This window comes from Camellia sinensis, chromosome 13, assembly GCF_055761805.1.
Source record: "Camellia sinensis isolate YWXY chromosome 13, ASM5576180v1, whole genome shotgun sequence".
Taxonomy (NCBI): Eukaryota; Viridiplantae; Streptophyta; class Magnoliopsida; order Ericales; family Theaceae; genus Camellia; species Camellia sinensis.
The window spans coordinates 7,612,790-7,624,067 of NC_138973.1; positions in this window are offsets into that span (position 1 = coordinate 7,612,790).

The window sequence follows — 11,278 nt, forward strand, 5'->3', positions numbered from 1 at the left end:
GTGCCATTTTTCCCAGCTGGCTTGGTTCTAAGGCTCTGTTTTAAATCATCATAAGTAATTCGTTATAGCTTTGTTTTAAGCGTGGTTAGTACCGTTAAACTCAGAATTATATTTTCTATCTTTTGTAAAATTTTGAAAATTTTATGAAAATAAAAAGTATTTTTCCTGTGATTACAATCATTATTTATGCTTTAAAATGCTTCTAGTATTGCATAAATTATTTTCTGGGGTTGAATTTTTTATTGTAGACTTCTGAAATGTTTTTTTATTTATTGGAATAATTTTTTCAGTTTATCAGATTCTGAAATTTTTTATTTCTAATTTAATGTGTGTTTATTAGTTATTTAGAATTCCAGAAAATTTCAAAAAAATTCCAGAAAATTTCAGAAGTGATACAGTTTCTGTTATGGCATAATTTGAATATTAAATACAACATATTATTTTTTTTAGGGTTTGTAATATGTTGTGATTAGAATAGCATGATTAATTGTTTTTTATTTTAATTCCGTTATTAAATGTAACATAACATGTATTGATTGTGAATCTACATTATGATTCTATTATATGGAATTAGAATATTTTATCATGCTTTTAGACATGCCATAGTCAGTGGGAGGTTATTCGGTTGAGAGAAATCTTTGTAGATTAACTCCCGAAAACTAATATTTTGCGCATTAATTAAATTAAATTTTGGATAATTGTCACCTGTGGCGCAAGAGATGATTACGAGCATAGCGGATTTTCGATCTTGCGACTTGTGTAATATTGTCACTATTTAATTTAGATTTTTGTGGCAAAATTATATTATGCTAATCAAATTAATCCCAATGCGAATTTCTCTCTAAATTGACTTAACTTATGAAAGTTAATTGGTTGACCTAGACTTAGTAAAGATGTTCAAATGTGAACAATATAATCCCATTCTTTAGATGAGCAAAAGTCTTGGAGACTTTAGGTCAAGTCTTAATTGAGCCAAAGTAAGGAAATATGACTCAAAGTCGCCGTGGTTTTATTGCCTTGTTTGGCATAATAAAATTAATGTGTGCGCTATGGTTAGCGGCACGCTACGTAGTTTTGGTTGGCGAGTTTTGGAGTTATGAAATTAGTAAGCCCTCAATAGATCTGTATATGATCTTGACTATTGAGCTGCGCAGATTGACTTTGTAATTTGACTTGTAAATAATGTTACATCATTAGATGAAGTAACATTCAAGAGTCACGTCATCCAAGAAATGCAAGCTTAAATAAATTAGTCATTAAGTGTAAAACGAGTAGCCAGTATAAGCAGTGTTTTGCTCTCTACCCAATTATTGAGAGTGGATGGAGCAAAATTTCATGCACTATAATAGTGTGTGTTGAAATATCACGTGAAGTTAAAAGATTAGTGCTTAGAAGCTGCAAAATCTATTAACACTAAGTGAAAAGATTAGCGCTTAGAAACTGCAAAATCTATTAGCATTGCCAATTTATCTAAGTCTGGACACTTACTGTTTCCACACTTGAGTGTGAGACATGAGGAGGGGCTTCTTTGTATGATTCCTTAGCTAGGCTAACGTTTTTTAATAACGTTTAGCACTAAGTGCGAACTTGCGGCATAGTGATGAAAAGGTCAAGGCCGACAAGGTTGTTATGACTCTAAGAATGTGACGCATCGCTTGTGAAAGCATTATGTTAAATTAGACTCTTTAACCTAATTTGCACTTAAGTTACTTGGGAGCTGTCATAGTTGATAGCTTATTCTCTCATTCTTGTGGATAGTAGAATTAATTGCAAATAACTATGAAGCAAGAAATAGATATGGCAAAAGGAGTATCGTCATCTTTCAACTAGATGCGGTAAAGTGTATGGAGAATAAAATTGACTTGAAGGTGCAGGGGATTAGCACTTACTAGTTAAATTTGCGATTTAGGCGCACTTGATATCTCCATGACATCCTTTTATGATCTAGTGAATATGAATTAGTCGTGAGTCATTACCTAGTTGGGCCTAAACCTTTAAAACTTGTTTTCGAGAACTCACACATTAAGATGATTGGAATTAGTTTATGACATTGGTCATGAACCAGTGGCTTATTATACTTAATCACATTAATGAGATGATGACACGATGGTTTGAGTAGGCCTTCTCGGGCCCACTCGCTTATGACATCCTGCTCTCATGTGAATGTGTAACTTTGTTCGCAATGGGTGCGCACAAGTAAGTAGGAAAGCCGTAGAAGGTCATTTGTTTTGGCGCATTTAGTCCACTATGATATTTGTGACTAGATATGTGTAAGGGTATGATAGCTAAGCCTCAATCTCGACACATTTATAGATTATGATACACATCTGAGCCAAGACTATTTGATCTCCCATAAGTCAAAAGTTTTGAGATGATTTTTGACATTGCACATATGAGGTTGAGATCAATTAGATAACAGCTTTCGTGCTTTTAGTTTTGACCAAGGTGGCAAGTATCTATTTGAGTTATTTTTAGAAAACTCTGTAAAGAGAGATGGATACTTAGAAAATTGATTATTCCTAGTACTCAACAACACAATGGTGTAGTAGAGATAAGGGATTAAATATTGTTAATGTTAGGTGGATAATGGCGCAAAATGTTTCCCAATTGAAAATTGCACTAGTTTGTTGCCTATATCCCTAACTAAGTGCCCTCCATATCAGATTTTACACTCCATTTTGAGTAATAGGTTAGCGGAGAGCCATCTATGGGCGATCTGTAACCGTTAAGCAGCTTATCTTTATTTTACTTCTCATAAGATTGCGAAATTAAGACCTAGGGTTCTATAGCGCATTATTGTATGCTGTCTTGTAAACACAAAGGGTCATGTGGCGCATTATTATATGGTCATGCAAACCCTCTGGGTCATGTGCATATAGGTAAGCAGCTTTGTGGTAGTGTAACTAAGTCACATAAAGTTTTATTAGTAAATGTGACGTGAATAGAGTTTTTGGAACTCTATAAGATAGAGAATTCTAAGCATAGCGCTCTATGTAGCCTAGTTGAGAATGGAAAGAAATTTCTAATATCCTAGGGACAGTGGGAGCGATGTGCCTACTAATGGATTACTCCATTAGAGAAGAATACTCTACATTCTTAGTTGCGTGGTAGCGAATGTGAAAATTTTTCACGTCATCACTGGGTGATTGAGAGGGAAACATTCATGATTGCTCCGCAAAATGATAAAGAGCCAAGGATAATGCCTAAGGCTCTAGTCCCCTATTTTTAGAAAGTGGATCAATGTTGCGCAGTTTAAGACAAAGTCTTTGAGGATTAACCATTTTTATAATTTGGTTGACTTTCCATTATGACGCAAAACTGTTATAAAGTTATGCATAATTTGGATAGTCATTGTTGAGGCATAAGGCTCGTTAGATACCGAAAGATCGCACCATTGAGGGAAGTGTAGACCATGAGAAGACTTCCTCCTAGGGAGTGAGGTTATTTTGACTTAGGCTATGATTGACATAAGTTTGGAACATTGATTTGTGGACATTGTGACCCAACTTTCTCGTTAGAGAATTTGATAAGTAGATCCGTAGGGATTTACCTTCTGTTTTTATGGTGAAAAGTTAGGAGCGCAAAAAGGTTGTTAGTTCCAATAAATCTTTTACAGCCTAAAACAGTTATCCAAATAGTGGTTCTTAGATTTCGTCAAGCCATGATAGGCCAACGATAGTCGATGAAGACCACTGAGGCATGATCAATGGTCCAAAAGAAGTTTTTCCTTACTTAGTCATTATGAGCCAGGAATTTATAAGGTTGTCGCCACCTAGGGTGGACAGTCCTCTATTTTAGATATGATGGACATGGGTGATGTAATTTATATGCTCGGATGTACGATCCTTAGGGATTGCTTTGGGAGAATTCATGTTTTGTCTTCGATGACTTACATAAGGAATATCCTAGAACGATTCTAGATGCAAAATTGCAAACCCATTGACCTACTTATCGGTAAAAGCCAGAGCCTTAGCTATTGAGTGAATCCTCGGATTGTCTTTGGGAGAAACAAATGGCCTATATTCCTTGATCTTTTCTTTGTTGTGGGAGCCTAAAGTACGCTATGTGGGCGTATTCGGCATGATAAGTGTTATCTTTGGTAAATGGTCAACTGAGTTGTTTAGACATTGACCTTACTCATTAAACTGTGGATAAAATGCTTTACTAGTAGTATATTAATTTGCTCCTTGTAAGATTCAATGCGCTAGTTGGGTGCATATGCACTAGTTGGGCGCATCAAGAATGAACGCTAATTGGTCACCAAAATATCTTTAGAGAGGTTATTGCGCAAGAGGTAGTGATCTTAAATCACTTCATGTGAGGCGCACATGGTGGATTCCGTTGTATATACTTATTGCAAGAGGTGCTGATAAGGTCTATGTTTGGAATCTAGAATTGTGATCTTGAATCACTTCATGTGAGGCGCACATAGTGGATTCCGTTGTATATACTTATCGCAAGAGGTGCTGATAAGGCTTATATTTGGAATCTAGAATTGCGCAAGTTGTGGTCAAATTTTTTTTTTATCGATCACTTATTTTGAGATGATAGTATGTTGACACTATTATGGTTTGTGTCATAATGATTAGCAGATGATGATGTCAGCAGGCAAGATTAGCTCACTCACACGAGCAATCACCCTTGGCGCTTGGGAGCGAGCAAGGATGAGACTAGTGGTTTATTTTTATTTGGAGCCAAGAGAGGCTTAAATAATCCACTATATATGTCGCGTTGGTTACAACCAAGATGAGGTCGTGTTAAGGATCAAACATGGATATTAGTACCCACTTTCCATGTTGTGCCTGTTATGATTAGCCAGATACGAGATCTCATTTGTCGCCGAGAAGGCGAGCAAATAGAGAATTTGGGTTAGGCGCTAGAAAGCGACTAGACTTATATCTGTACGGTGTATCGAGGATGACGTCACTCTTTTGGAAGAGTTACTCCACCGTAACATGTATTTATACTATATGTGCTTGGCGACTGAGTAATGAGGTGAGAGAATGGATCCCTGTTTCCTCACCGTGTGAGTCTTACTTGTCATTATTGATATGACTTTCATTTATGTACCCTTTTGTGACTTTTGACTATGTCATAAGGTAAGGGGTTGATGTTCTGCTACTTTGGTATGTTGCCTGCGGTCATGTATGATTCGGCCTTAAGGGACATCACTGGGAAAGCGGTCAATCCAAAACTAAATATCATGAGGGCAAAGGGAAGATCATCTAGTATTACACCACTGTTGTATATTCACTGTCGGCAACTCACATCGCTTTGTATGGGAAGTGGATTGAGTGTGAATATATTGCAAGAATTGAGAGGGTCAAACATGCACTTTTGAGGGATTAGAGATGTTTTTTGGACCGGTGTAATTAGATGGGTCTGGGGTATATGAAACACTATTTTTGTTCTTTTTGAGTTGATGTCTCTATACTGGCTCATTTTGAGTTTCTAGTATAAAGCTCCCACATGCAGGTGTTCTCAACCGTCGCACGGTGCAGTAGCTAGTATGAGATTGTTTATTTTTTGGGAAGATTGAGATAGAGATGTGGCAGTGTCATGCCAACTCATGTCCGAGTGGGAGATGTTAGAAATTGGGCGCCCATGTGGCATGACCCTTTGAACTTGAACCTTTTGAACCTTATCCATATAAGTTTGAATTTGAATTCAAAACTTATTTGGATAACCATTCAGGATATCTATATCTATCATATTAGTAGATATGGATAGATGGATAGATTGATATATATATATGGTTATATATTAGATTATATGGTTAATCTAATGAGATACGTATATCAGATATACGTTATGTGGTTTTTTACCCATAACCATTTTTCCCATACTCTCTCTCTGACTCTCTCCCATAAAACAATGATCAAGTCATTTTGCACTGTGACTTGTGTGGGTGATACTCATTTTGTAGTATCACTCCACTGCTGGGTTCGTTGTTCAGATTTTGGAAGCATGTGATTTACCCACGAGGTTCTTCGCCACAAGGTATGATTCTGATATTTTTTCCCGCTGTAATATAATACTTTGATTTACAGAAAGATTTAAGCCCGTAAGGCATTTATTTCGTTGATCACTTAGTTTGGTGTCACATGCTATAGATTCAGGGTACAGTTTATGAATGTGTAATGCATGTGCCCTTTTGTAAATGGACTTTGATTAATGAAAGTCTAATACTATGTTTATGTCATTTGCATTAGTCTTTACGGTTGAATTATTGTATTATTTTCGGGGTGTAACAGTGATGGAAGTGGGTGCTCTCATAAACCCTAACTCATAATGTAGTGAATGTGTGAGCTTAATTGTGAAATGAGGTGTCCCAAAATTGTTGATGTCATTTTTAGTAATTTCATTTGAGGTTATTATTGTAATAAAAAAAACCTAAAAAATAGGAGATCCAAAATAATTGTTGGGGTGCTAATAGTAGCTCTCTTCTTTTTTTGCTGATAAAAAAAAAAAAAAAAAAGGATGGCTATGAAATGGTTTTGCCATCCTCTGTTCTCATCCCGTATCATATGGGGATGTGACAAATTGGATTGATGGCGGGGGCGGGGGCGGGGGGGAGCAGGCGGGGATAGCTTAATTTTATAACTTAAAAAAATATAGAAATACTAACAAAAATTATAAATAATACAATATATTGTAGATAGTAATTTATAATTAATGATAGCCAAAAGATGCAAGATGTGAAATAAATGAATAAAAATAAATAATGTAATATTTTATGTTTTACTTTTATCATATTAAAAAAAAAAAAAAACCTAAATGATATATTATATACATATAAATTTATTTACTAGATACAAATGGGGTAGGGTGAGTTAAAATGGGGTGGGGGAAGCAAAACTCATTCCCACCCCACTTCTTTAACAAAACAAAAAAAAATCGTACGAGACAAAGCAGGAAATGCAGGAGCGAAGGAAGATGGAAGAAAATACATGTCCCTGGTAATACTCACAAGCTTCGAATTCATGAGTAACGTGCAATTCCAAATGAATTATAAAATATTTTATATAATATTCACATGCGTGCAAGACGCGAACCACTTATGTAAATATTTAGTATAATGGTTAAAATTTTTAGAAGTTTTAACATGTTTGTTGAGAAAATATGATTAAAATGATGAATCAGTAATTAACGAGTTTAACGAATAAAAATCAGTTTTGGAACATTTTTTTTTTCTCAATATTTATAAATACAAAAATATTATATCATAAAAAAGACTATTAATTAATCATAAATAGAAAGTCAACACAATCACCTAAGCATAAGTCTAAGCCCGCCTAACAAACTACCACAACCCCCATAATAACATATAAATAAACACTACTACAAAAAGTATCAAAAAAATTTTTTTGTTTTGTTTTTTTTTTTTTTTTTTTTGTAAAAGCTGTATAAATCAAATCAATATCATATCATTTCATTGAGATATAAATAGTGAAATAGTTATAGACACGTGGTGCACATTTTGAATCTTTTATTTTTTATTTTTAGATAAATTACACTAACAATTTTGAAACTTTTGTTTAATATAAATATTTTCTTATATTTGAAAAATTATATTACTCTTTCCAAAGATTGTAATCTCATTATAAATTGCTTCTTGAATTACTGATATCATGACTTAAAATTTTTTAAATGACCATCTTGTCATTTTTTCTACCATTTTTTCTTCGTATCATTATGACTAGTGGCAAAGCCAGAAAATTAAATTAGATACGGCACTTATTAATCACAATAATTTTTATAAAAATATTTCACGCAAGTTTTTACAATTGATTTTGAGAAATATAAAAAAAATGATAATATTATTTGTAACTAGTGTATCATGAACAACACAAAAAAAAATTATATCGATATAAGCCTTAAAATAAATTATATAATGATAAACTATTTTTTTTATGCAAAATTTGATTAAAAATTCAATACAATGGTAATACCACGTCATCATTGGTATGTGATGTCACCCAGTAAAAAAACACATAAAGAGTGAACCTTACATGTCAAATGTAACTAACAATTCAAGAAATTTCATATCTTTATAGTGAGATTGCTTATACTTGCATATTACTAATAATGATATTACCGTTATATTACAAAAATTTCATAAAATTTTCATGTATAATATGGTTTATTTATAGTAGTCTCTTCATTTTCAATCAAAATAATCATTATTGTTCTCATAATTTTTAAAATGTCATTGACATTTCAATATAATAATATTTTTGTAATTTTTTATTTAAAATATTTTCTTTATGTTTGCAAAAAAAAAAAAAAAAAAAAACCCAAAATCCAGGGGGCACATGACCCCCCGGTCCCATGCTCCCTCCGCCACAGATTATGACTACATTATACAACTTTCTATCATTAAATTATACTTGAACATATTTTTATTGAATGATGATATACAAATATAAATTTTATATAGAATTTTTAAACACAATAATATCTTAATGGCAACCTTTTACTTTAAAACAAAACACACATAAATATGAATAAATATTTACAACAATATCACTATCACAATATTTTTATGATATTTTTTGTATAAACTTTTCTATATGAATATAATTTTTCATTTTTATTTCCACCATTATATCTAGATTAGATCAATTTAATCTAAATATATTTAAAAAGTACAAAATTTTTACAAAAAAAATTAAAACAAATCAATTGAATACAACAAATAAAATATTAAATTTTTGTATTTTTTTTTGTATTTGGCGAATTTAAAAAAAATCACAAAATATTATACTTCTTAAGTATATTTAGATTTGGTGTATCTAAAAATTAAAAAAAAAATTCTTAAAATAATAAAAAATTCAGTAAAAATTGAAAAATAAAAAACTCAATTTTTTGTGTGAGTTAAACCAAAGAAAATGCTTATTATTTATCTGAAAATGATATGAACAAAATATTTATATTATTTTATATGTATAAAAATTAAGAAACAAATATGTCATTTTAATTTAATAAAAAAGTAAGCGTAATTTCTCATATGTAAAGAAGCATTTATATTAAATAGAAATCTTAGGATTGTCAGTGTAACTAACCCTATATTATTTTTTATCAATCATGTGGTAGTACTGCCACAATAAGCTCCCAAAACATACATTGTTGATTAATTATGGGGAAATTTAAAATCAGTATATATGTAAAAAAGAAATAATTATAGATCAATTGAGAAATTTTATAAATATTAATAATAAAATTCTTAAACTTTTTCATCAATTTGTAATAATTTTGTGGGGCATATTACTGGACAGTAATTTTCCCATTAATTATTAGTTCTGAAAGTTTCGAATGAAATTTGTAAAATGTCTACAGAGCAAAAAAGTGGAAATTACGTCTCAGTGAAAGGTGAGAAACAAATTACAAATTAATGAAACTTTATATAAAACTTCAACGCAAGTGAAACAGTTGAAAAAAGAAAGATAAAATTCATTTTATACCTAGACCAGAGTAATTAGATTAAAATGTAATAATGAATTGATCTAAATATAAAATATAATTAAAGATTGATCTAAAATATAATTAAATTAAAATTAGATTAAGATGTTCAGAAATATAATAAATAATTAAAGATTTAGGATTAATTGTGATCTAGAAGATAATTAGATTAAAAAGTTAGGAATTACAATAAATAATTAAAGATTTCGGATTAATTGTGATTTAAAATATAATTATATTAAAAGTTAAAAATTACGATAAATAATTTAGAATTTATGATTAATTGTAATTTAACTGAATCAATGTTAGAAATTATAAATTATGTGTATAAAAGAAGAGAGAGAGAGAGAAAATAATAAAACAGAGGCATAAGGTTTGAAGGTATTATAATGATTTCACATATATAATTAACGGAATTAATGGTTACATTGTTGTTCAAAGTCATATAAAAACTTTCTAATTATGTTTGAACTATAAAGAGGTAAAGTGTTCCGATCTCAAATTACAATAGGGGTGTTTGGTCTAATGATCGTGTGGGAATACTTTTTTTGCCGTGAAGTTACGATTTCAAATCCTATGTCTAGGAATTGAATTTTTTATAATATTTATTTCTCTCCCAAATTTGTGTATAAATTAGTGGTTATTGTTAGAGCTTGGACTTGGTGATCGTGGGCCTTCTGCTAGTTCCTGAATTTTTAGATAGAATTTTTCGCAAGGTGTCTCACCTATCCCACGTATTGAGGAGAAGTTATTCATTGGTCTGAGGATACAGTCACATAGTGCTCTAGGTGTATTTTGATTGATAAATATTGAAATTTATAATTTTGTATTTAGTAATTAAGAAATATGAGGAGTATAGAACTTTGTGATTGACCGGAGCATGACCACATACCCCTAGACCAATCAATAATTTTTCGTATTGAGACTCTCCCCATTACGATCAAATTTGACAAACCGATCATACGGTAAAGATGTAAAGATGATCCAACTTCATAATTATATAGGGCAAATTATATTAGTAGTTTATATATTTTATCTTTGTATTATTTTGGTTTCTATACTTTAATTAGCTCAATTTTGGCTCTTAATTCCGGATTTTGTTTTAATTTGGTTCAATTAATAATGTCTTTAGTGTTTTTTTTTTATTTTAAATATTGTTAAATTGGTTGAGATTAATTAACTAGGTTGAGTGAGTTTATAATTTTGCCTTAAAAATATGACACAAGGCACTTATGTACTCATTTTTTATAAAAAAAAAAATGTTAAGAATTATAACTAATTGAACTAAATTGACACAATATTATAAATTTATGATTAAAATCGAACCAATTAAAAATACAAAAACTAAAATGATACGAGAAATAAAGTACAACGACTACATCATAATTTGCCCAATTATATAAGTAAAAGGTTAAAATAAATGATAAATGAAATAAATGATGAAATACAAAATGATAATAAAAAATAAAGGATAAATTATAAATACATTTTTTGAGATTTGATTAAAATACAAATTGTCTCATGTGATTCTGAAAATTATATTCCACCTCCTGAGATTTCTAATTTCATAAGAAATTGCTCATTTTATTAATAAATCATCAATTTAATTAGCTGTTTTTAATGATGTTAGAAATATGTTTCAATTAATAATTTAAGTAATTTTATTATTGTATAAGAGAGTAATTATGAATTTTATTTTTTTAATTAATTCTGTTAAATCAAAAAGGATAAATTACATTGACACCCCCCAAGATTTCAATTTAATACTAATCCCCCTGACATTTCAGAAATTACACTTCCCTCCCTGTCAATGTTT